A 26,998-nucleotide genomic window follows, 5' to 3' on the forward strand; every position below is an offset into this window, starting at 1 on the left:
GAGGTACCTGCTCCCACTTGCCCCAAGGTAAGGCGCTCAGAGCGGGCTGCAACGTGTGTGTCCATGAACGTGCACAAGCATCCCTGTGTGTGTGCAGGCACCTTCTGTGTGAAGTGCCACATACCTGCGTGCTTGGAGATGTCTCTCCCCTGGGCAGCTGTAGGCACCTCTGGGCCTGTTCTGCCTGTGTGCACATGCGTGCTCTTGCTTTTGTGCTCATGTGTGTGTCAGTACACACGAGTGTGGCTCCGAGCCTGCTGCTGTGAGCTGTCTCTGTGTCTGCCGGTGTGTGTCTGTGTGCACACGTGTCTGTGCACATGCATGCTTGTCTCTGCATCCCCGAGTCTCACGTGTGAAGCCCTTAGGGCTGTGCTCATGGTATTGGGTCTGTGGGAACCGATGATGGATTTGAAGCTCTGCTTTTGAAGGTGTTTTTCCTCTTTCTCTCTCTCCTTCCCATCTGATCGATATTCCGCTCCTGTGCAGGCTCCCCAAAGACCACACACAGGCGAGTTCGGTGTGGACAGAGTCAAGTGTGGGTTTAGAAAAAAAACCCCGCAACCCCTCCAGGCACTGTGTCTTCAGTCAGCCAGGTGGGCTGCCCGCCTCACTGGGAGAAGCTGCTCAGAACCCAGGGGGTGTTTGCCAGGCCCACCACCCCTCCCTGCCAGCACCTCGGAATGGCTGGAGGTGAGAAGGAGCCACCTGGGCCAGATGGGGACCTGAGGATTCCCAGGGTGCTGATTAAATTAACACATGTTATATCAATATTCTTTATGTATTCGTTCAACATTTATTTAGTGGAGGGGTAAAAGCGGTGATCTGCTTAGGTAAAAAATGAGATTTATTGCTTGCACCGAGCATCACAGACATCTTAATATATTTAGAGTTGCTTTTGATATCAGAGTTTTCCCATCATTTATAATTGGAGGTGCATTGTCTCTCACTCTGAGGATGGAAATCACTTACATAGAAGTGGTTACGAAGTTTGTTCTCATAGATGGAACTCTACTGGGCGATATTTGGCTTGAGAACTTGCGCCAACTCTGCAAGACCATGTTTCGCCTGAATAAATACTGCCTTGCTGTGAGTTAGTAAACGGTGCCTCGTTCAGGCCGCCTCAGTCCCCCGGACACACAGCTCTAGCTGTGGAGGTTGGATGGGGCTTCAGCCCAGCTCATCGCCAGGCCTCCTGCAGCCCCGCGTGTGCAGTGTGGGCTGGATTTGTGTGTGTGAGTGGTCTGTTCGATATCCATATGCAGGAAGTCTGTCATGTTTTGTGAGGCTGGTGTGGCAGGGGTGTGTGATGAACCGAAATCTGATGTCTGTCTGTAGTGAGGAATGGGATTGTGTGGGTGGCGGTCACCTGCAGGGGGCGGGATGACGTGGGTGAGGCGGGCGTTGTGCGTGTGTTTGTGGTGTGTGCCTGCCTCGGGACTGAGCGGGCCGGGTGTGCCTGGCTGGGTAGGGGGTGTGTAGTGTATAGTGTGTGTGTGTTTGTCTTGTTGGGGATGGAGTTCTTGAGGACAGGTTCAAGGTCTCTGCCCTCCAGCCTAGCTCTGTAGCTGGCCCAGCCTTGGGCAGGCCTCTCTAAGGCCCCTCCCCAGCCTCAGGTTCCATCCTGTTTCTGCCCCAACTGTACTGCTCTTGAGGGGTGGGCAATAGGATTCTGTCTGTCGGCCTGAAGGAAACAGTCCTTTAGATAGAAGGGACAGTCGGTGACAGGTGGCATCAAAATTTGCCCTGGCCCCAGCCTACCAATGTGGAGTCTTCTTCCCCACTTGTTTGGAGGTGAGTCTTTTTTTTTTTTTTTTTAATCGAACCTCGCCATGCGGCTGGCAGGATCTTAGTTCCTCGACCAGGGATGAAATCCGTGCTCCCTGGAGTGGGAGGTGTAGTCTTAACCACTGGGCTGCCAGGGAAGTCCCTCAGGGCACTGTTTAGGCCCTCATCATGTGAACAATTGCATAGCATTCCCATCTGTCTTCCGTGTCTTCCTGCCGTCACCGCCCGCCCCATTCATGCCTCAGGCTGCAGCCAGAACGTTTCCCCAACATTAAATCTAGACATACCCTTCCTTACTCCAAACCCTTCGGGGACCCCCAGTGCGTACAAGATGAAACCCAGGCTCCTTAGCCCAGCACTCCAGGCCCCTGCCAGCTGACCCTCAACTGCCTCTCTACCCGCCCCTCCCCTCATGCTCACTGTGGCACCATTTTCTTGGACACCACTGTGTGGTCAAGCCTCTAGCTGTTCCCCCTGCTGAGCCTCTTATCCCTACGGGCTGGTGTCCCTTCCTTACCCAGCCCAGCCAAGCTCCTTGGAAGCCTCCTCTGCTCTCTATACAGAATTGACGGCTTCTCCAGTCCTCTATCAAGGCTCTCTGCTCTACATTATAATGGTCAGCTGGGGTGTGTCTCCCCACCGCGCACACAAGAAGTGTGCGGCTTACTTTGGGGCTGCTGGAGGGATGCTCCTGGGCCAGACTCCAACTTCTGGGGATCCACCCCGAAAAGGGCTCCAGCGCCCACCCATACTCTAGTGGAGGTGACGACTGGGGACAGTGATGTTTTCTCTTTCTTTCCTCCATTTAGGCAGCAGCTGGCCTGCGCTTCCTTGCTTTTTAGGGAGGTTGTGTTTTGAGACTAGCTGGGAAGAGACATCTGGAAGACATTTCTCTGTTTGGTTTTGTTTCCCTAAAGCTGGAGCCTCTCTAGGTGATTAAGCAGGGTGTCCAGGTGGGAGAGGGGAGAGGAAATCAAAAAGAGAATCTTTCCTGGAGGTGACAGAAATGTGCGGGCAGCCACGGTGGAGAAGACTCATGTGTGTTCCCTGGAAGGACCCCGGAAAAGGTGGGGTCCCCAGGGCATTGTGTGGTTCCCAGCCTGGCCGAGAGTGCTGGTGGGGAGCTGAAGGAGTCCCGAGGGCCTGGACAGGGGTGTCATGGGACACCAAGGAGTCATTGTTGAGTAACGGCCACGATGAGAACAGATGTTCTCTTAAGGCTGAAATACAACGGTCTTCTATTTCCCCAGGGCCTTGGCACTTCTCCGACCAATACTTAGACCCTGGGGTGCAATGGTGATGGTAGGGTGCAGAGCGAGTCGTTGCGCCTCATCTGTAAAGTAGAGATAAGAAGGGCATCTCCCATTATGATGATGTCATTTATATGTGGAATCTAGTATATGGCACAAATGCACTCATCTACAAAATGGAAACAGACTCCCAGACAGAGAGAATAGACTTGTGACTGCCAAGGAGGAGGGAGTGGGGGAGGGAAGGACTGGGAGTTTGGGGTTAGCATACTTTTAAATATAGGATGGATAAACAACAAGGTCCTATCTTCCCTGGTGGCTCAGAGGTTAAAGCGTCTGCCTGCAGTGTGGGAGACCTGGGTTCAATCCCTGGGTCGGGAAGATCCCCTGGAGAAGGAAATGGCAACCTATTCCAGTATTCTTGCCTGGAGAATCCCATGGACGGAGGAGCTTGGTGGGCTACAGTCTACGTGGTTGCAAAGAGTCAGACATGACTGAGCGACTTAACTTTCACTTTCCGACTATACAGCACAGGGAATTATATTCAATTTCCTGTGATAAAGCATAATGGAAAAGACTATAAAAAAGAATGTTATCTCTCTCTTGATGACAAGATTAAAGGATTAAAAGATTCTGTCTACCAAGTACTATTCCAAGGGCTCTACACACAATAATGCATTTAATCCACACAACAACCCTGGGTGTTAGGTACTGCAATTCTTATTTTATGGAAGAGGAAACTGAGGTATTGACATGCTCAAGGGCTTAAACTGGGGACTGGATATAGGTGGTCTGGCACCCAAGCCTGAGCTCTGACCACTGCCCCTCCTGGAGAAAGATGCCAGGTGCTTAGAACATACTGAGAGGGCAGTGGGTGTTAGCATCACAGAAGGGAAATGTCTACTTTGAGTAGCACTTGCCTAGAAGGTATCAAAGCTGAAGGCTGTTCATATAAAGAACAAAATAATGAACAGCATTTGCAGCAACGTGGATGGACCTAGAGATGATCAGACTGAGTGACGTAACTCAGGAGAACGACAGGTGCCATATGATATCATTGACATGTGGAATCTAAAAAGTGACACAGGGCTTCCCTGGTGGCTCAGCGGTAAAGACTTCACGTGCCGGTGCAGGGGACAGGGGTTTGATCTCTTGTCCGGAAATATTCACATGCCGTGGGGCAAATAAGCCTGTGTGTGACAACTACTGAGCTGGTGCTCTAGAGCCTGGGAGCCTTGACTACTGAAGCCTACAAGCTCTCGGGCCCATCCTCCATAACTAGAGACACCACCGCAATGAGAAGCCCGTACTAGAGATTAGCCCCCACTTTGGACTGCAAGGAGATCCAACCAGTCCATTCTGAAGGAGATCAGCCCTGGGATTTCTTTGGAAGGAATGATGCTAAAGCTGAAACTCCAGTACTTTGGCCACCTCATGCAAAGAGTTGACTCATTGGGAAAGACTCTGATGCTGGGAGGGATTGGGGGCAGGAGGAGAAGGGGATGACAGAGGATGAGATGGCTGGATGGCATCACCGACTCGATGGACGTGAATCTGAGTGAACTCCGGGAGTTGGTGATGAACAGGGAGGCCTGGCGTGCTGTGATTCATGGGGTTGCAAAGAGCCAGACACGACTGAGTGGCTGAACTGAACTGAACTGACACCACAACTAGAGAAGCCACTGCAATGAGAAGCCTGTACTAGAGATTAGCCCCCACTCACCACAACTAGAGAAAAGCTTGCGCAGAGGGCAGAGCCAGCACTGTGCGTGCTCAGTCACTCACTGTGTCTGCCTCTGTGACCGCATGGACTGTAACCCACCAGGCTCTTCTGTCCATGGAGTTTTCTGGAGAATACTGGAGTGGGTTGCCATCTCCTTCCGCAGAGAGTCTTCCCGACCCAGGGATCAAACCTCCATCTCTTATGTCTCCTACACTGGCAGCCAGGTTCTTTACCACTAGCACCACCTGGGAAGCCCAAGACCTAGCACAGCCAAAAGTAATAAATAAATAAAATATGACACAGAGGAAACAGAAACAGACCCACAGACATAGAGAGCAGATTTGTGGTTGCCAAGGCGGAAGGTAGGGGAGGGATGGACGGGGAGCTTGGATTAGCAGATACAAACTATTATGTGAAGAGTGGGTTAACAAGGTCTGGCTGGACAGCTTGTGTGCACGCTCAGCCACTCAGTCGTGTCTGACTCTGTGTGACCCCATGGGCTGTAGCCCCCCAGGCTCCTCTGTCCGTGGGATTCTCCAGGCAAGAATACTGGAGTGGGTTGCACGCCCTCCTCCAGGGGAGCTTCCCGACCCAGGGACTGAACCCCACAACTCCTGCATCTCCTGCACGGCAGGCAGATTCTTTATTGCTGAGCTACCAGGGAAGCCCCCTGTACAGCACTGTTGTTTTTCAGTTGCCAAGTCATGTCCGACTCTTTACGACCCCATGAACTGTAGCACACCAGGCTTCCCTATCCTTCATTATCTCCCTGAGTTTGCTCAAACTCATGTCCATTGAATCATTGATGCCATTCAACCATCCCATCCTCTGTTGCCCTCTTCTCCTCGTCCCCTCAGTCTTCCCAGCATCAGGGTCTTTTCCAATGAATCGGCTCTTCGCATCAGGTGGCCAAAGTACTGACGCTTCAGCTTCAGCATCAGTCCTTCCAATTAATATTCAGGGTTGATTTTCTGTAGAGCATTGGGAACCTATATTCAATACCCCATGATAAATCATAATGGAAAAGAATATTAAAAAGAATGTGGATAATTTATAACTGAATCACTTTGCTGTACAGCATAAATTAAACACAGCGTTGTAAATCAATTATACTTCAATAAAATAAATAAAAAACTCAAAGGCTGGTGTCACCACGCTACGCATGCCAACTCCTCACTGGACCAAACTGGAGGATTTCTGGATCTGTGAGAAAGTCCTCTGGGGAGTACAAGTTTTCATCCTTCAGTAACAGAACCACCACCACCTGCCGCCCCCTTTTCTAACAAAGAAAACCCTGAATTTTCCTCTCCAGCAAGCTGCTCGGTGACTGACTATATTCACTGGTGTATGGACCTTCGTCGAGCACATTAAAACACTCAGGTTTTGTTTGTTTAGTTTGTATTATTTAATGGACCTGTGTGCCCTGACAGTTCTCAGTAAATATGAGCTATGAGTAGGAATCTGTCTGCATACTTTAAGAAAAATTAATCAATTGCTTTGGCCACCTTGGGTTTTAGCTGCAGCATGCAGGATCTTCACTGCATCATGCGGGCTCCTCTGTTGTGGCACACGGACTCTCTAGTGGTGACGGACGGGCTTCGTTGCTCCTTGGCCTGTGAGATAATAGTTCCCTAACTGGGGATCAAACCCATGTTTCCTGCATTGCAAGGCAGATTCTTAACCACTGGACCACCAGGGAAGTCTCCCCAGTCTGCATACTGAAATGTGCAAGAAATAGCACACCCCCCGTTTCAAGCTGATTTTATTAACTCACACCAAGCCTCCATTTTTTCTTTTTCCTCTGGTAATCTGGGAAATTCGGCCTCAGTCAATTTTGGGGCCAAATTGAAGATGTGCGTGCATGCATGCGTGTGTATGTGCGTGTGTGTGTGTTTGGGGGTCCCTATACCCAAAGTAGTGTGAAGCTGTTGGCCAAGCAGGAGCAGATAGTGAACCAAGTGGGCATTAAGGAGGGTGTCCCACTGAGGGGCAGAATAACAGGGACCAGCAAGCTGATACAGGGCGTGTCACTGAGAAGGCATGGGTGCTGCCCTGCTGCTAGCATGGCCCTGGAGTTTCTCCTTGGGGATGTGTCCAGGACACCTGTCTGACTTATCCATCAGAAGCATCCTGCTCTCTCTGACCAATCAGAGCACTCTGCAGTCTGTCAGGGTACTGACCTCAGCCGGTCTCAGGCTGTGGTGTTGATTCTGTTGGATTCAATTCAGTTTGAGGCTACTGAGCTCAACATGGCTGGACTCTGCCAGATGCTAAAGGTGAAAGAAAGAGCAAATTAGACTTGACTCCTGCCAGTAGTTAAGTGGGGCGACACGCCGGTAGACACATGATGAAAACGCATGCTGCCATGAGAGTCGGGTACGGGGAGCATCAAACAAGGGTCAGTGAAGTCTTCCAGAAAGATGCAGCCTCAAAGCCAAGACCGAGGGTGGGAGGGTGGTTCAGGCAGGGATGGCACGTGCTGGAGACTGGAGGCCGGAGGGTGTGGGGCCTGGAGATGATGTCTCTGGGGCACAGAGACATCTGGAAGGCCATGGGAGATGGAAAGGATGGAAGCTAGAGTGGCGGGCTGAGCGGGGTCATGCAGGGCTCTGTGGGCCTTATGCTGAAGGGTTTCGACCTTACCCATGAGTAACATGGAGCCATCTCAGGAGAGTGACGCCATTATGTTTCAGCCTTAGAGAACATCCTGTCTGTGATGCAGAGGGGGGGTTTGAGGGTAGGCTGATACATGTTTCTCTGTAAAAAGCAGAGACATTACTTTGTTGACAAGGTCTGTCTAGTCAAAGCTTTGGTTTTTCCAGTAGTCATGTATGGATGTGAGAGTGGACCATAAAGAAAGCTGAGCCCCGAAGAATTGATGCTTTTGAACTATAGTGTTGGAGAAGACTCTTGAGAGTCCCTTGGACGACAAAGAGATCAAACCGGCCAATCCAAAAGGAAGTCAGTCCTGAATATTCATTGGAGGGACAGTTGCTGAGGCTAAAGCTCCAGTACTTTGGCCACCTGATATGAAGAGCCTACTCATTGGAAAAGACCCTGATGCTGGGAAAGAGTGAAGGCTGGAGAAGGGGACAACAGAGGATGAGATGGTAGGATTGCATCACCGACTCAATGAACATGAATTTGAGCAAGCTCTGGGAGATGGTGAGGACAGGGAAGCCTGGCATACTTCAATTCATGGGGTTGCAAAGAGTCGGACATGACTGACTGACTGAACTGAACTAACTGATACTTGTTTAACAACTAGCTCTCTGGAAAAAAAGCCTTTTTGCCAATTTCTGCAGTGTAAGTCCTTCCAGCATGATTGATTTCAAGCCACCCAGGTGATGTCACACATCAGAAGGCAGAGCTGGGGTGGGATGCTGATAGTCTGAACTCCTGAGCTGGGGCCAGTCAGCTCCCATTCACTACTGGTTGCAAGGGAGCAGGGAGGCCTTATTTCTTTTTCTAGAACCAAGTGGGCAAGCAAACTCCTCTCATTTCCCTTTGTCTCCTGCCCCAACACTGAGCCCGGGCCCTGCACAGAGTTAGCACCGAGGCCCAGAAGTATTCTGGAAAGATAAGCAAGGCAGAAAAGATGCTCCTCAGGAGCATCCCATCCCATTTTCTCGAGGAATCCCTATAAACCAGCTCTGACAAGGCAGTCAGTGGCAGGCAAGGGTGCCCCATGTGATCAGATTTCAGGGCTGAGGACGGGAGGAGAGCACGCTGGGATGGGAGGCTGATGAGCTGATGGTAATAATTATGACAATTATGCAAAATACACAAATAATAATTACAGAAAATCATGATTATTATTTGTGGGTGTGAGATGTCTCCAGCTTTTTGGAACTGTGTAGAAGCCTCAGATGCCCCTTTTCCCTTGGGAGTGGGAGTGTCACAGCTAAGCTTGGGACTGTGTAGCAGGAGCTGGGGTTTACAGTCGTTCACTAGACAGCTGGCTCCTGCCCTGGGTTGGTGGGATCCAGCTTTCCTCACCCAAAGCCAGGCCAGGCTGGGCCAGACAAGACCCTAGTGGCATAATAAAGCCCCTCTTTTGGAACTCCAACAAGAGGAGTTGCCATAGGGCTAGGAAGCTGATGGGAACTGGATTTAAGATGGCACCAGGAGCTCCACAGCTGGAGGTCATTAACTCTATTAACTTAACTCAGGTTCCGTTCCTTGCCTCTGCTGTTTCTGTTTTGCTATCAATTAAGCACTCTTTTTTTCTCTTCTATTTCAAACCCCTGAGAGACAACATTTGATTGGTTCAGTTGATGACCACTGTCTCCTTGTAGCTTGTGTTGTGTCAGGCCATGTGATAGGCTATTAGGTAGCCAATGGATGAGCTGCTCTTGTGTCAGGTGCTCATGTATGGCCCAATCAGATCTCAGTGCTGGGTTGGCGGTCTTTGGCAAGGTAGATTCAAACAGAAGTTGTTGCAGACGTGTCCTGTGTGAACATAAGTCATGATACTTCACTCAGTAGATTATGGTGAGTCCTGCAAAGTCCTCAAGGATGTGATTTTTATTAAAAAAACGTATTTATATATTTAGTTTTGGCTCTGTTGGGTTTTCACTGCTGCACAGGCTTTTGCCTAGTTGCGGCAAGCAGGGGCTACTCTCTAGTTGTGGAGCAGGGACTTCAATAGTTGGGACCTTTGGGCTCAATAGTTGCAGCACATGAGCTTAGTTGCTCCGTGGCATGTGGGATCTTCCCAAACCAAGGACTGAACCCGTGTCTCCTGTGCTGGCAGATGGATTCTTTACCATTGAGCCAGAGAGAATCACTGGAGGCAGAGAACGGAGGGAGGGAGGCCATGTAACTGGCTGCTGCATCAGCCCAGTGAAAGACGAACTGAGTTGGTCTAATTTAGAAGATTGGGCTGGCGTGGATCTGAGTGAGAGAGTGAGTATCCTAGGGTGCCAAATTTAAGGAAGCACTCATTTTTAGGGATGTTCTTGCCTGCTTCACCTAACCCTGGGTTGGGGCAGGGAGGAGGTGGTTGGTGGAGAAGGCAGCTGAATTTGTAAGCCCTAACTGGTGGGTTGCAGGTAGGTCTAAGGCTGAGGCTTCTGATGTTACGGACCTCCGGAGGACAAAGAGGCCAGGCTTGGAGTTGGGGAAGCAGAGGAAGCAGGGGCAGGTTTAGGAGGAGGCTGATAAATTCACTTCGGGGTGTGCTGAGTTTCAGGTGCTTGTGGGGTATTAGAGGTGAGATTCCTAGTAGGCAGATGGGAATATGGGTTTGAAGCATGGAGAGGAGTCAGACAAGGCGAGATGGCCTTTGATAGCATCAAGTGTAGAGTCCACGAGGCGCCGTGTGTGCCGGGCACAGAGCACATGCTCAGGAAATGTTTGGTAAATAATGCTTGAAGTCCTGGGAGTGGACCTGCTCGCCCAGGGAGTGGTGCAGGGAGGCGTGGGTCATTAGTGGCAAAATGTCAGGCATCTAACAATATTCTCTGGGTTAGAGGCATTTGTGAATAGAAGGAAAGTCTTCAGGGGTCCTTGAGATAACCACATGCTCCATGTTTATGTATTTGTCTTGTCCTTGAGAATGGCTGGAGCGTGAATATCTAGTTGAAGGGTTAGGACCAAGGGTCAGGAGACCTCCTCCCTCTTCTCTGACTGTGAAGGTCTTTGCTCATCTAAGAAATGTCTTTTGGGAATCACCTGGAGATCATACCTGAATGGTCTAGTGGTTTTCCCTACTTTCTTCAATTTCAGTCTGAATTCGACAATAAGGAGTTCATGATCTGAGCCACAGTCAGCTCCCGGTCTTGTTTTTGCTGACTGTCTAGAGCTTCTCCATCTTTGGCTGCAAAGAATATAATCAGTCTGATTTCAGTGTTGACCATCTGGTGATGTCCATGTGTAGAGTCTTCTCTTGTGTTGTTGGAAGAGGGTGTTTGCTATGACCAGTGCATTCTCTTGGCAGAGCTCTATTAGCTTTTGCCCTGCTTCATTCTGTACTCCAAGGCCAAATTTGCCTGTTACTCCAGGTGTTTCTTGACTTCCTACTTTTGCATTCCAATCCCCTATAATGAAAAGGACATCTTTTTTGGGTGTTAGTTCTAGAAAGTCTTGTAGGTCTTCATAGAACTGTTCAACTTCAGCTTCTTCAGCATTACTGGTCAGGGCATAGACTTGGATTACCATGATATTGAATGGTTTGCCTTGGAAACGAACAGAGATCATTCTGTCATTTTTGAGACTGCATCCAAGTACTGCATTTCAGACTCTTTTGCTGACTATGATGGCTACTCCATTTCTTCTAAGGGATTCCTGCCCACAGTAGTACATATAATGATCATCTGAGTTAAATTCACCCATTCTAGTCCATCTTAGTTCACCTGATTCCTAGAATGTCGACGTCCACTCTTGCCATCTCCTGTTTGACCACTTCCAATTTGCCTCGATTCATGGACCTAACGTTCCAGGTTCCTATGCAATATTGCTTTTTACAGCATCAGCCCTTGCTTCCATCACCAGTCCCATCCACAAATGGGTGTTGTTTTTGCTTTGGCTCCATCCCTTCATTCTTTCTGGAGTTATTTTTCCACTGATCTCCAGTAGCATATTGGGCACCTACTGACCTGGGGAATTCCTCTTTCAGTGTCCTATCTTTTTGCCTTTTCATACTGTTCATGGGGTTCTCAAGGCAAGAATACTGAAGTGGTTTGCCATTCCTTTCTCCAGTGGACCACATTCTGTCAGACCTCTCCACCATGACCCGTCTGTCTTGGGTGGCCCCACAGGGCATGGCTTAGTTTCACTGAGTTAGACAAGGCTGTGGTCCATGTGATCAGATTGGCTAGTTGTCTGTGATTGTGGTTTCAGTCTGTCTGCCCTCTGATGCCCTCTCTCAGTGCCTACCATCTTACTTGGGTTTCTCTTACCTTGGATGTGGGGTATCTCTTCACAGCTGCTCCAGCAAGGTGCAGCTGCTGCTCCTTACCTCGAACCTAGGGTAGCTCCTCTTGGCCGCCGGTGAGACATTGTACAGGCGACAGTAATCAACCATCCCCAAGAAAAAGAAATGCAAAAAAGCAAAATGGCTGTCTGAGGAGGCCTTACAAATAGCTGTGAAAAGAAGGGTAGCATAAAGCAAAGGAGAAAAGGAAAGATATACACATTTGAATGCAGAGTTCCAAAGAATAGCAAGGAGATAAGAAAGACTTCCTCAGTGATCAATGCAAAGAAATAGAGAAAAACAATAGAATGAGAATGACTAGAGATCTCTTCAAGAAAATTAGAGGTACCAATGGAACATTTCATGCAAAGATGGGCTCAATAAAGGACAGAAATGGTATGGACCTAACAGAAGCAGAAGATATTAAGAAGAGGCGGCAAGGAAACACAGAAGAACTATATAAAAAAGATCTTCACAACCCAGATAATCACAATGGTGTGATCACTCACCTAGAGCCAGACATCCTGGAATGTGAAGTCAAGTGGGCCTTAGGAAGCATCACAATGAACAAAGCTAGTGGAGGTGATGGAATTCCAGTTGAGCTATTTCAAATCCTAAAAGATGATGCTGTGAAACTGCTGCATTCAATGTGCCAGCAAATTTGGAAAACTCAGCAGTGGTTGCAGGGCTGGAAAAGGTCAGTTTTCATTCCAATCCCAAAGAAAGGCAATGCGAAGGAATGCTCAAACTACCGCACAATTGCACTCATCTCACACGATAGTAAAGTGATGCTTAAAATTCTCCAAGCCAGGCTTCAGCAATATGTGAACTGTGAACTTCCAGATGTTCAAGCTGGTTTTAGAAAAGGCAGAGGAACCAGAGATCAAATTGCCAACATATGCTGGATCATAGAAAAAGCAAGAGAGTTCCAGAAAAACATCTATTTCTGCTTTATTGACTATGCCAAAGCCTCTGACTGTGTGGATCACCATAAACTGTGGAAAATTCTGAAAGAGATGGGAATACCAGACCACCTGAACTGCCTCTTGAGAAACCTGTATGCAGGTCAGGAAGCAACAGTTAGAACTGGACATGGAACAACAGACTGGTTCCAAATAGGAAAAGGAGTACATCAAGGCTGTATATTGTCACCCTGCTTATTTAACTTCTATGCAGAGTACATCATGAGAAACGCTGTGCTGGAAGAAGCACAAGCTGGAATCGAGATTTCCGGGAGAAATATCAATAACCTCAGATATGCAGATAACACCACCCTTATGGCAGAAAGTGAAGAAGAACTAAAGAGCCTCTTGATGAAAGTGAAAGAGGAGAGTGAAAAAGTTGGCTTAAAGCTCAACATTCAGAAAACGAAGATCATGGCATCTGGTCCCATCACTTCATGGGAAATAGATGGGGAAACAGTGTCAGACTTTATTTTTCTGGGCTCCAAAATCCCTGGATGGTGATTGCAGCCATGAAATTAAAAGACGCTTACTCCTTGGAAGGAAAGTTATGAGCAACCTAGATAGCATATGAAAAAGCAGAGACATTACTTTCTCAACAAAGGCCCATCTAGTCAAGGCTATGGTTTTTCCAGTGGTCATGTATGGATGTGAGAGTTGGACTGTGAAGAAAGCTGAGTGCCGAAGAATTGATGGTTTTGAACTGTGGTGTTAGAGAAGACTCTTGAGAGTCCCTTGGACTGCAAGGAGATCCAACGAGTCCATTCTAAAGGAGATCAGTCCTGGGTGTTGATTGGAAGGACTGATGTTGAAGCTGAAACTCCAATACTGGCCACCTGATGTGAAGAGCTGACTCGTTTGAAAAGACCGTGATGCTGGGAAAGATAGACAAGAGGAGAAGAGGATGACACTGGATGAGATGGTTGGATGGCACCGCTGACTCAGTGGACATCGGTTTGGGTAAACTCTGGGAGTTAGTGATGGGCAGGGAGGCCTGGCGTGCTGCATGCAGTTCATGAGGTCACAAAGAGTTGGACACGACTGAGCGAGTGAACTGAACTGGAGATCATGCCTGGTCATGCGTGGAACTGAGAGCATAACCCTCCACACCTATGTGAGGTCTCGAGTGTGACTTTACAGGCATGAATTCACTTGAGCTCTATTGTTTCCTTGTGATGGAAAATACATAAGACTCATCCCCATTTTATAGATGAAGCACTGAGGCTCTGAGTTGGCCAGGGAAGGCTGGATTAAAATCTTGGTCTATTTAAAAAGATATATTCTCCTGAACCCGGAAGTCATCATGCATTCTAGGCTTTCCTGACATGTATGGTAATAGGATGACGTCAGAGTTATATTTGTTATTTTGTTATTCAGTAGCTAAATCATGTCTGACTCTTTGCCACCTCATGGACCGCAGCATGCCAAGCTTCCCTGTCCTTCACTATCTCCCAGAGTTTGCTCACACTCATGTCCATTGAGTCAATGATGCCATCCAACCATCTCATCCTCTGTTGTCCGCTTCTCCTCCTGCCTTCAATCTTCTCCAGCATCTGGATCTCTTCCAGTGAGTTGACTCTTTGCATCAGGTGGCCAGAGTATTGGAGCTTCAGCTTTAGCATCAGTCCTTCCAGAGCTATATAAATGGCTCATATTTATTAAGGACTTATTATGTGCTGGATACTATGTGTGTGTGTATATATATATATATATTTAATTAAGAGCTCTATTTAAAAATTTGCTATTTATTATTGGCTATGTTATTTATTATTGGCTATCTTTGCTGCTGAGTGTGGGCTTTCTCCAGTGGCTGCTAGTGGGGCTACTGTCTAGTTGCAGTGCGGGCTTCTATTGCTGTGGAGCCCTGGCCCTAGGCCTTCAGTAGCTGTGGTGCACTGGCTTAGTTGCCTTGCAGCATGAGGAAGCTTCCTGGACTGGGGATTGAACCTGTGTCCCCTGCATCCGCAAGCAGGTTCCCAAACCAAAGCAGATTCCCAGACCACCAGGGAAGTCCTGGATACTATATTTTTCATTTAAACCTCATTTAAGCCTCACAACAATTCTGTGAGGTAAGCGCTATCATCCATCTATTGGCAAGAGTAAAAAAAGACAGATAACATCCAGTTCTGGCTGTGGTGTGGGAAGAAAGCTCTTGTGTACATCACTGAGGGTGAGAATTGCTTATAAATGTTAGGGAACAAAATCAGCAGTAGCAATTAAAATTTAAAATACAAACACCCTCTAATTCACAAATCTCTCTTTTGGGAATCCCTCCTATGGGAATAAAAACATCAGAGCACAAGTATAAGATATTCATTATAGCCGCATTTGTAGCGATGAAAAAGAAACAATTGAACATCCATCAAGAGGGAAGTAGCTAAGTAACTCCTGGCTGAATTAAGCTGCGGATGGTTCCACAGGCGGTGAGGAGGGGAGTTATGTGTGGATGCACTGACCTGGAGAGTTGTTCGTGACTTACTAAGTGAACAAAGGGAGTCTGCAGTAATGTGAATCCTATTTTTAAAATTAAATAAATCAGAAATAAAAAGACAAAAAGCCCACATAGTTTTTTTTGTGTTTGTATGGGCCTAGAAAATTATCTGGAAGGATGTGCACCATCTGTTGTGACCTTGGGGAAATGACTTTGAAGGCAGGGAGGGGGGAGAAAATGAATTTTTCATGCACTTCTGCATTCTTCAACTAAGAATGTGACAGTCATGGGTGGCTTCATAGAGGTGGTGACATTTGCGTTGAATCTTTTTTTTAATTTAAAGTTTGTTTGTTTTTTTTGGTTGAGGTGGCTCTTCGTTGCTGTGTGTGGGTTTTTCTTTAGTTGTAGCAAGCGGGGCTGCTCTTCCTTGCGGTGCACAGGCTTCTCATTGCAGTGGCTTCTCTTGTCGCGGAGCAGAGGCTCTAGGGCAAGTGCGCTTCAGTAGTTGTGGCACACGGGCTTGGTTGCCCCGTGGCATGTGGAATCTTCCCAGACCAGGGATCAAACCCCGAGCTTCCCTGCATTAGGAACATGGAGTGTTAGCCACTGGACCACCAGGGAAGTCCTGAGTTGACTCTTGAAGGAAGAATGGAAGTTTGCCAGATAATGAGTTGGGAGAGGCAATATTTTAGGCAGAGGTGCAGAGATGCAGGGGTGGGTGGGGTGGCTGCTTGCTTCCTACTCTGTGCCCCGAGCCTCCCAGGAAAGAGTGCAGATTAAAATGAGATAATGTATGTGTAGCACCTGGGGCACAGTGGACCTCAGCTCCCGTGAGCCGGACTGTCTTTCCATATATCAGAATATGGGTTAAAGATCGTATGTGGTGAATGCATGTTAGGTACAGGATGGAGTAGGGGTGAGGGTGTGGGTGGTGGGGTTCATGGGTGGAGGCCTCTTCATTCTTCGTTTCTTTTATTCCTTCCTCCTCTCCTTTAATTAATTAGTCTTCCTTGTGTTCTGCCCCAACCCCTCTCTTTCTGCTTCTGCTCTGCTCAAACCCCTTTGCCCCCTCCCACAGGCACTTGCAGGGAGAGCTGCTGCAGGACAGTAGGCTGGACATGCTATGTACCGTCTTGATCTGGGCAACTCAGGCAAGACCCTGGCCTGTGATGCCAGATCAACTTGGGTTCACATTCCAGCTCTTCCACTTAACGATGTGGCCTCAGGTTGGTGGTTTAGCCTCTCTGAGCTGCAGCTTCTTCATCTGTAAAATGTACATAATGATTCTTCTCTCATGGGGTTGTTGTGAAGATGAAATGAGAAAATGTTTGCATCTAGCACGGACTTCTTAATTTTCTTTCAGCCTGGTTTTGGAGAGGATTCTGGCCAAATCTGTGAACCTCTGCTGTCCCTTTTGTTTAAGGGGCTTCCTTTTTGCCTAAAACCCAAACTTGAATTGTGGATTAGCCACGGTCAGTGTTCAATTCTGTACATGCTATAGGGTTCTGCTTGCCCTCTCTTCCTCTTAAACTCAGAAAAGAAAGTGAATCAAAACAGTTCCAGGCAGGGGACTTCCCTGGTAGTCCAGTGGATAAGAATCTGCCTTGCAATGCAGGGGACACGGGTTCAATCCCTGGCCGGGGCGCTAAGATCCTATGTGCTGCAGCCAGTGAAGCCTGTGCAGCACAGCTGGAGAGTCCCTCTGCTGCAGTGAAAGACCCCACGCAATGCAGCCAAGACCCAAGGCAGCCAGTTTCTATATTTTTAAAATAATAATAAGGAAAAGCCCTAGCGCCAGCTGCAGAACCTACATGACGGCCAGGACTGGCTCCCAGGGATGGTTAAAGGGGGGCAGCTGCGGGTAGCTGGGGGCAGACAGCAGAGGATTTGGAGGCTCTCCAGCACCCATTGGAGTTCCTCCCTAGTTCTGTGTGCATGTGTGAGGGGTGCTGGGAAGGGCCCATTAGTGGTGATGGAAAGAGCTCTGAGTTATTAATGGTGTTTGTAGTTGTAAGCTCCACTAACGACAATAACCATGTGCATTGTAATAATGAGTGTAATGAGAACTTTCGCAGTGAATTAATAGATCAGTTGTGACTTCGATGACTGTGGTAAGTGGGCTAGAGCATGATTCTGTGTTCATAGCCTGGTCACAGCCCGGTGGAGGCACGGGTGCATGAGGGCAGGAGAGAGCCTGGGGTTAGTGGCAGCTGGGAGGTGGGCAGACCTGGGTGTGTATCTCTGCACAGTATCTTCAGAGCTGTGTGCCTTGGTATTGTCTTGTTACCTCTCTGAGCCTCAGTTTTCTCATCTGTAAATGGGAGATGATAACGCCATCCTACAGACCCATGAGGATTAAATGAGACAATGCACCAGAAGGAGGCAGTGCTTCTTCCTTCAGGCACTGGCTGCTTTGATGAGTGCCACCCATGCCCCAGCTGCTGGCTGTTTGTGCTGGCTGTTCCCTCTGCCTGGCATGCTCTCCTCCCAGACCTTTACCCGGCTTGCCCCTCCTGCTGGCACACCTCTGCTCAGATGTCACCTCATCCGGGAGGCCTTTTCTCACCTCTTTATCTAAAACAATGCCCCACACTCAGTCCCCTCGTCTGCTTTATCTTTATTCACAGCTGTTGACATTTTATATATGTAGTGGTTTAGTACTTTATCGTCTGTGTCTCCCTCTTGACTATAAGTGTCTTAAGAACAAGGGCTTGTGTTTTGTTCACTGCAGAGTCTCCAGTGCTTGGAACAGCACCAGCTCACAGGAGGCACTTGGGAATATTTACTGCATAAATGAAGGCATAGGGTATGTGCTTTATACACAGTGACCAGGTTACAACTGTGTGAGCAAATGAGGAGGAACCAAGGCAATGAAGAAACTTCACGGTGAGGCTTCTCTCCAAAGGCTCCATCTTCACAGGAACACTCAGAGCCTCCTGCCCTCACTGCACAGCCCTCTCTGCATCACTGAGAGGGAGAATCACAGAGCTATGATTAATGATCTTGGGTAAGGCATTAGACCGCACCACTGAGAGGAGATATGCCAGGCCTGGGGACAGCACATTGAGAAGGGCAGAGAGTAAGGTTTCAATGCCTGGAGCCATGAGAAGCGATCTTAGGAGTCCTTCTGCCAGCCCCCTGGACTCTGTCTGGAAAGTCTCCAAAAGTACTGTGTGCCCCTACGTCTGTTGTGAGGTGTGTGCTGGCGTGTCATTGTGAGTATGCTGGTGGGTGTGCGTGTGTGAACCCATATCCTGTGTTTGTTCGCTTGTTTGTGTGTGTTGGGGAAACAATCATGTGTGTGACTGTCCACGAGTGTGCTGGCGTGGGCTTGTGTGGAAGTTTGGCGGTAGATGGTAGTGTGTGGGTTGGAGTATTGGTGAGTTTGTTGTGAACCTTTGCTTGAGAGTGAGCTGGTGGTGTGTGTTCATGAAACTATGTGTGTACTTGTGTTGTGAGTGGGTTGGAACATGTTTTGTGTGTATATACTAGCTCTGGAAGGGTGTGGATGATAAGAGGGTATGTGTGTTTGGGAGGGTTAGGGTGTGAACTCCGTGACTGGTTCATCACGAATTCTTGAGGTCACGTGCAGTGTGTCTTGAAGGCATCCCCCCTTGAGGCTGGTGCTACCAAAGATACCAGTTGTATCATTTTGCTTGTGTGACAAGACATCCTGACACAGAGCCATGGAGAGAAACATGGGTCTCTTGGGAAGATTTCTGCTGATTGCTGCTGTTTGAATAGAAACACAATTATTTCATAAGGCTGGGATGGCAGTGTTGGAAATAGCCGAGTGCAGAACTGGAGCGACAGGGACCACATCCCATTTGATACTAATTGGTTTGATGATGATAATTGTTGCATTGCAGACGGTGTGACTACTCCTAATTTAATATAATCAATAAGGTAACAACAGCTCAATGCAAATGAGATGTAGGGAACCATGGGGCCATTTGTAAGTCGTGTTCTTAATACATTTTCCTAATTAGCTGTAGCCAGGCTCCCCTCCCCTGGAGTGTGGGAGAAGTGATCATTGAGATTGCTGTGCTTTCTCCAAACCTCCACTGTCAGAGAGGCTCAAGAAGGGCTCTGATCCTGGGGGCTCCCAGGAACCCACGGACTTTCTTAGGAGAAGCTGAATAGAGTCAGGGAGCAGATAGTTCAATAGGACACTTCCCCGCAGATTCATGATACTCCCCAGCTTGAACCCCTGTAGTTTCACTATCTCTTCCATCTGATTAGGAGGTGCTCCAGGGCAAGGATTTTGCTTCTGCCATCAGACTGGTCACTTCATCACTCAGGGACCTATGTCTCTTTTATTGAATCAAGGCCCCAAATGCTACTGCTGATGCTTTATTTACTAGACTAGAGCCTTGCCAAGGCCATGGTGGAGGGTTCCCCTCCAGAGCAGAGTTTTGATTCTGCTCTTGGCCTGGTGCTTGCCCAGACCTTGTGGGTGTGTGTATGTGTGTGTATTGCAGCATGCTCCAGGTACTGTCGGGAACACAGCCTGCTAGCAGGGATGTGGCAGAATGTAGGACTTTGGAAGAGACTCAGGATCCAGACTGCTTGGGCTATTGACTGGGGGACCTTGGGCAAGTCACTTGACCTCTCTGTGCCTCCACTTCCTCATTCTATAAATGGGGGGAAAATCCTTACTCATGGATCTCTTGTGAGATTTAAATGAGCTCGTATGTTCACTCACTTTAATGTGTATTCTAGTAAAATAAACTGGTTCCTGAGTCTCATTAGTCACATTCAAGTGTTTAGTAGATGGGGAAATGGTGGAAACAGTGTCAGACTTTATTTTTTGGGCTCCAAAATCACTGCAGATGGTGATTGCAGCCATGAAATTAAAAGATGCTTACTCCTTGGAAGGAAAGTTATGACCAACCTAGACAGCATACTAAAAGGCAGAGACATTACTTTGTCAACAAAGGTCTGTCTAGTCAAGGCTGTGGTTTTTCCAGTGGTCATGTATGGATGTGAGAGTTGGACTGTGAAGAAAGCTGAGTGCCGAAGAATTGATGGTTTTGAACTGTGGTGTTGGAGAAGACTCTTGAGAGTCCTTTGGACTACAAGGAGATGCAACCAGTCCATTCTAAAGGAGGTCAGTCCTGGGTGTTCATTGGAAGGACTGATACTAAAGCTGAAACTCCAATACTTTGGCCACCTGATGCAAAGAGTTGACTCATTTGAAAAGACCCTGATGCTGGGAGGGATTGGGGGCAGGAGAAGAAAGGTACGACAGAGGATGAGATGGCTGGATGGCATCACTGACTCAATGGACATGAGTTTGAGTGAACTCTGGGAGTTGGTGATGGACAGGGAGGCCTGGCGTGCTGCAATTCATGGGGTCGCAAAGAGTCGGACATGACTGAGCGACTGACCTGAACTGAACTGTGGCTAGTAGCCAGAGGATTGGACCGAGTAGACACCATGCACCATTTCTGTATCTTTTCCGTCATCACAGAAAGTTGTATTGGGCAGAGCGGCTGCAGACTTTTGATGCTGAGTAAGCTGAGCTCCAAGCAGGTTCCACACTTCAGATTTCGCTATGGGTGCATCTGTGTTTTCTCTAACTAATTCAGTGCATTGCACAAACTCCCCTCCTGCTGGCAGAAAGAATACAGCCCTGCGCCACCTCTTGTCACACCCCTGGCACCTGACACCTAGGCCTGGGAGCTCTAGTGGCTGTTGTACCAGATGGCCTGGGAGTTATTAATGAGAGACCATGTGTGTTTGTGTGTGCATATGAGCTGGGGCCATGTGCTGTGATCATCATTTTGGGGCCTTCCTTGGGGAAGTAACAAACTGCATCATATCCCAGGAGTGCTCCCGTGGGCGCCATCTCATAAATCAGCGTTAAAGGCTCCTGGTCCCTGCTGAGTTGTCCTGTGGCCCCACAGCTAAGGGACCCAAAGGCTGTGGGACTGCCATGGCTTCACATCCCATCATCCCCACCCTGGCTCTCTGGGCCTTGTGCACTCTGTGTTGACTCGACTTGTCAGCAGCCTTAAGGCTCCAGCCCTGACTCTGTTAGTAGCCAGTGATCTGATCTTGGAGGAATCACCTTTTATCTCTCAGCCTCACTTTTCTCATCAGTAAAGTAGGGGAAGAGAGGGGACATTATACAACCTCTGAAGCCCCTTAGAACTGTAATATTTGGGATTTACGCTCGGTTCCACCTTCCAGATCAAGGAAAAGACCACAGGTCTGTGTGTTTGGGGTGATGAGGGTACTGAAACCTCCTTGTTAAATCTTCAGATTTCTGGATCCCACCTGGATCTGCTGCTGCAGGGTGGTGACTCTGCAGACGACGACTTTGAACTGCCTTTGCCTTTCCCTATAGCTCTAATGCACCATCATGTTAGAGAGCCTTTGGCCCAAGGGCACAGGCTGTATCTCCAGTGCTCCTGCTTTCGGAGAAGAAGGGCTGAGGCACCAGGTACGGGAGAGGGCTGAGTGGAGATGTTAGCGCAGGTAGGGTGAGGAAGGCTGTGTCTTCCAGGGACCCCTTGTCGAAAGCCAGGTTCCAGAGTTTGGCTGACTGGATGTGAGGTCTGGCTCAGAACAGAAGCACAGCTGGGAGATCTGTTCTGAGGGGCAGGTGGGGTTGCTTCTCTGGATTTCTGGAAACAAGTCTGACCCAATGGAAGGGGCTGTAGTAAGTAGGCAAGAGGGTTCTGCATGGCTTCAAATTCTGGCTTAGTGATAACCATATGACCTTGGGCAATTAATTTAACCTCATCTGTAGAATGGTGACCGTATGATCTGCCTTACAAGACAGCATATGTAAAAGCTCCTGGTACATAGAAGTACTTACATACTCTCCTTCACCCACTAGCTTCCAGGATCCTCTCTGACAGGGCTCAGAGTCATATGGGGGTCTGGGTAGTATTTGGATAATAATTTAACTGCCGCTTGCACCATATTCTGTGGTTTACCAAGCACTTTCATGGGTATTATCTCATGATGGGCTTGTGACACCCTGATGGAAAAACTGAGGTTCAAAGAAACTTGGTGACTTTCTCAAGGTCATTTGCTGGGACTTAGGATATGGGACAGGTCTACATCTGTTTGAACTGAGACCCACTGTCAGTGGGTCAAAGCTTCCCTGTACTTCTTTTTTTAAAAAAATTTATTCATGTTCGTATTTGGCTGTGCTCCGTTGCTACGGGAGGGCTTTCTGGACTTGTGGGGAACTGGGCTGTTTGTTGTGGTATGCTGGCTTTTCACTGCAGCGGCTTCTCCTCTTGTGACAACCAGGCTCTAGGGCATGCAGGCTTTAGGAGTTGTGGCGCACTGGCTTAGTTGCTCTGAATCATGTGGAATCTTCCCCAACCAGGGATTGAACCTGTGTCCCCTGCATTGACAGGCAGATTCTTAACCACTGGACCAGCAGGGAAATCCTCCCAGCACTTCTTATAGACAGTGAATTGGTGGGGCAAAGTGGGGTGGGGTGGGGCCATAGGGAGACTCCTAGGGAACGTCCACCTGGGTTGGGCTCCTGCTTAGCCCAGTGATGTTGGAATGGGCGTCTCTTGTTGGGGGAGCCTTGTTCTGACATCCTGTTCAGGATGCACTGGTGGCAGTAGGGGTGAGTCTGTTCTCTTGCCTCTGATCTTGCAGCCTGGACTTCTGCGTGCTGGGCCAAGTCCCAGTTCCCCTCCTTGTGACTTATTCACCATCTACAGCTGTGTTTTAAGGAACTGAGTGGAGAATAAGCCTGTGAGGTTGAGAAAGGCAGGGATAAACAGACCATACATGTAGGCAGTGGTTAACATAAGCACAATAGAGCCATGGTTCTGGGCAGGAGGCTGGCAGAGGTGTCAGCCCACAGCTGCCCAGGTGTGAACTTGAGCAGGCTGGAGGGAGTCATGGTCAGGCAGGAAGCAGAGCTGGGCAGGTATCTGGCTCTGGAGTTGGCACAGGACGGGCATGGTCTGACACCTCAGACAGAGGCTGCTAGGACCATGGACAGCTCTGTACACATGCTGGTGTCTGGACCCTTCGCAGACTTTTATCCCCAGACTTGCTAACCCTGCCTGCCCCCCGACTCTCTACTTGTTCGAGAGCCTTTGCAAACCCCCTTCTTAGCTTAGTCTCTGAGAAGTTCCTCCCGCGGCTCTCAAACTGTTTCCAGAAGGATACCTGTGATTTTGATCTGCCTGGAGGGGTTCTCTTGAAGTGGTTCATATCCTTCAAGGGTCCAGTTTTGTTGGTGGGTGATTCTTGTCATCCCCTGGAGCCCCCATAGGTTTAGTCCAGGGTCCAGTGCCAGCCAGCGACTCAGTCTTTACTTGAGCAGGCCACCAAAGCCTGCTTTGAGTTGGAGCGACTCTGCTTTTTCTCAGCCAGTCATGCTGCCCACTCTCTCAAGTCCCCGGTGCCCTCGAACCAATATTTCTCCCCAGCTCCTCTTTTTCCTCCCTTCTTGCTTGTGACTGCTTGAGTGAATCAGAGATGAAGATCAGAAGTCACGAGTGGGGAAGCTTTTCCCACTAATGAGCTCTCTGAGGGCTGCAGAGAGCCCCTCCCTTTGTCCCGCCCTGCCCTGTTCACTTATTTATCACAAATCACAGGGAGAAGAAGGACCAATCAGCTTGCAACACCGCCCAGTCAACAGAGGGCGGACAGAAGAGGATGACTCTGAGAATTTGCTTGGGGGAAAATGGAGAAGTATTGAACTTTATATTTTTTCTCAGCATAATATCATTTTGTCCAAGCAGATTAGGTATCTAAGGCCCCAGAGGGTGATATGACTTCCTAAATCCACGTGGTCAGTGACAGCCAAGCCAAGAACTGGAAGTTGGTTCTTCTGATGCTCGATCTGGTATGATTTCCAGTGTAGAACTTCTCTGCTGTTGTTGTTTAGTTGCTAAGTCACGTCCAACTCTTTGCAACCCCACAGACTGTAGCCCACCAGGCTCCTTCTGGTCCATGGGATTTTCCAGGCAAGAATACTAGAGTGGGTTGCCATTTGCTCCTCCAAGAACTTCTTTAGGATGCATTTATTTTGAAAACTGAAGTGAGGTCTCTGTTCCAACTGACAGCTTGGCATTTCTCTGTCTGTCAACACTTTGATAAATTTAGAAGAAATGGAGTTATTTCGGCACATCTGGAAACTAGCAAAAAGATCAAGATTGCCTCTGATCTGTCTTCACTCTGCTACCATGAGACAAAGTGGCAGGTGACGTGAACATTTTCAAGGAGACAAGCTGTCTTTAATTTGTATTGGATTTCAACACAGTTCGGCTTGTGGGTAGAAGCTACTACAGATATGCCTGTATTGAATGTGACCTGTAGATCAGAGTCCTTATTCTTTCCAGAAGGTATATTGCTTGTTTTACTGTGAACTAGACAAGCAGGAGCTGTGGCTAAGCAGTCTGTATTATGAGTGGCTGTTACCATTATTGTTATTTATGATGTGGGTAGAGAAGTATTTGGTGTTTAGTGTTTTGGTGGGACATGGGCCAGGAGAAGCAAGGTGGGACAGTCCATGTGAAACCTGATATTCTGAGGCCCCTGAGCCTCCTTTCCTATCCATCTAGCTACTTCTCTCTCACCATCAAACACTGGAGGGCCAGAGATACCCAAATGTCCCTGAAAAATCCACTTGGAGTGTCTGAAAAGGATCTGGATCCAATTTCCTTTTTTACATAATTAGTCCCAAAAGCCACAGAGTAGATGTCTCTTGAGAGCCTCTGGGCTGCCTCTGGGGGTCTCTCTGGCGGTGCACAGGGTTCTTGCAGGATTTGGAGGCAGGTACAGCAGGAGCCTGAATTCAGTAACTTGGGAGCTGGAATATGGGGTGGGGAGGTCTCTGAGGTTGGTTTCTTCTCACACCTTTTTCCTACATCGAAGGGCAGAATTGACTTTCCTCTGCAGGATTCAGCCGATTGAAATCTTCTGAGCGTAGGGTTCGTCTTGTGCAGTACCCACAGTCATGTCTAAAAACCCCTGGGTTAAAAAAAAAATCACTGTTACTCAGTGCTGGTTGGTACCCTTAACAGGGTTAATTCTGTTAATCCTCTATACCAGGGTGATCCAGCAGCATCTTATAAGATGGCATTGAAGCCAGTACTTCCACTTCTTGCTTTTGATCCCTTGCTACCCTCTGCATTCCTTTGCCTTACACCTAGATTCTCCATATTTGTTCAGCTTTTTAAAAATTAACAACTGGTGTTTATTATCTATCAGGTACTATTCTACTTAGAAAAAGTACTTACTTAATTTTTTTTCCCACATCTTTTTTTATTTTTATTTTTTAATATCCCCTCCTTTTGAGCCTCCCTCCCATCTCCTTCCCCATCCCACCCCTCTAGGTTGATACAGAGCTCCTGTTTGAGTTTCCTGAGCCATACAGCAAATTTCCATTGGATATCTATTTTATTTATGGTAATGCAAGTTTCCATGTTAATCTCTCCGTACATCTCACCCTCTCCTCCCCTCTCCCCATGTCCATAAGTCTGTTCTCTATGTCTGTTTCTTCACTGTTGCCCTGTAAATAAATCCTTCAGTACCATTTTTCTAGATTCTGTATATATGTGTTAGAATATGATATTTATTTTTCTCTTTCTGACTTACTTCACTCTGTATAATAGGTTCTAGGTTCATCCACCTCCTTAGTTCTAAAGAAAAAGTACTTGCTGTAGATATATTAATTCTTTCGATCTTCATAGTAACTCTATGAGGTTGGAACTGTTATTATCCCTATTTTACAGATGAGGAAATTGATGCACAGAGAGGTTAAATATTTTGCCCAAGGTCATACACTAAATAAAGAGCAGAGCTGAGATTTGAACTTGGCAGTTTAACTCCAGAGTCTGTTCTCTGAGCTGATATACTAATTGCGTCTCAAATGCCAAACAGAAGAGGCATTTGATTTTGTTTGTCCTCAAGATTCTGCCTTTCAGATGGACCACCTTGGCCCACCCACCCATCCATCCATCCATCCACACACCTTTTCATTCAGCAAAAATTTATTGAAAGCATTTGCTCTGTGCCCAAATTCTGCCAGGTGACAATGGGAACAAAACCAAAAACGGTCTTTACTCTCCCAGAGCTGGCAGAATTATGGAGCAGATAGAAAACACAGCAATTAACATGTATTTACAAGCGGACATTGGTGTTCTGAAGGAAAAGGACGTGATTCTATGAACCACACTCTAGAAGCTAGGGTTGCCAACCCAGGTGCCTGCATCCCATTTTCCATCCCTGACCCAGACTCCTGGACCCTCATCAGATATAATTTCCTAAACCTATTAATAATCATTTTCAGAGGCTTCTACTGGTTCTAGTTCCCAACATAGTGTCCAAAGCATCCTCCCAACCTGCCTCTGTTCCCTGCAGTGGACAGTGCCTTCAGATGTGGCCAATTCTAGCTGTTCTTCCAGCACAGTGAAGGCAAGCTTTTGCCTTAGCTGACTCTGCAAACCCCCCTGGTTATTTGATTATAGATAGCATTGTTTTCCTTTGTCTTGAACAGTGGTTGAAGACTTTTTTGGGGGCATGGATCTCCTTGAGAGATTGACAAAAGCTAAGAACATTCTTTGAGAAAAACAATACCTCCCTCGGTTTATAAGCTACCCAGTACTCAAAGGTAGCCTCAAGTTTGCACCCCAGGTTTGGAGGATGCATTTTAGGGCTAAGTGGATTAAACTAGCTGAGTATATAGGTGCTACCCCTGGAAGTTCAACTACAACTGAGATATAGATGCTTCTTCTTCCTTTCCCAGCAGAATTAACTTGTATCTCATTACTCTCCTTCCTCTTGGGCAGTGATTGAAGACTTTTTTGGCCATGGAGCTCTTTGAGAGACTGATAAAAGCTAAAGGCCTGCTTTGGGAAAAAAGCACATACTTAGAACAATTTATACATGATTTCAAGGGGTTTTCAGTTTTCCTATAGCTCATCCATGGGTCCCAGT

Source organism: Capricornis sumatraensis, chromosome 2, assembly GCF_032405125.1.
Source record: "Capricornis sumatraensis isolate serow.1 chromosome 2, serow.2, whole genome shotgun sequence".
Lineage (NCBI taxonomy): Eukaryota > Metazoa > Chordata > Mammalia > Artiodactyla > Bovidae > Capricornis > Capricornis sumatraensis.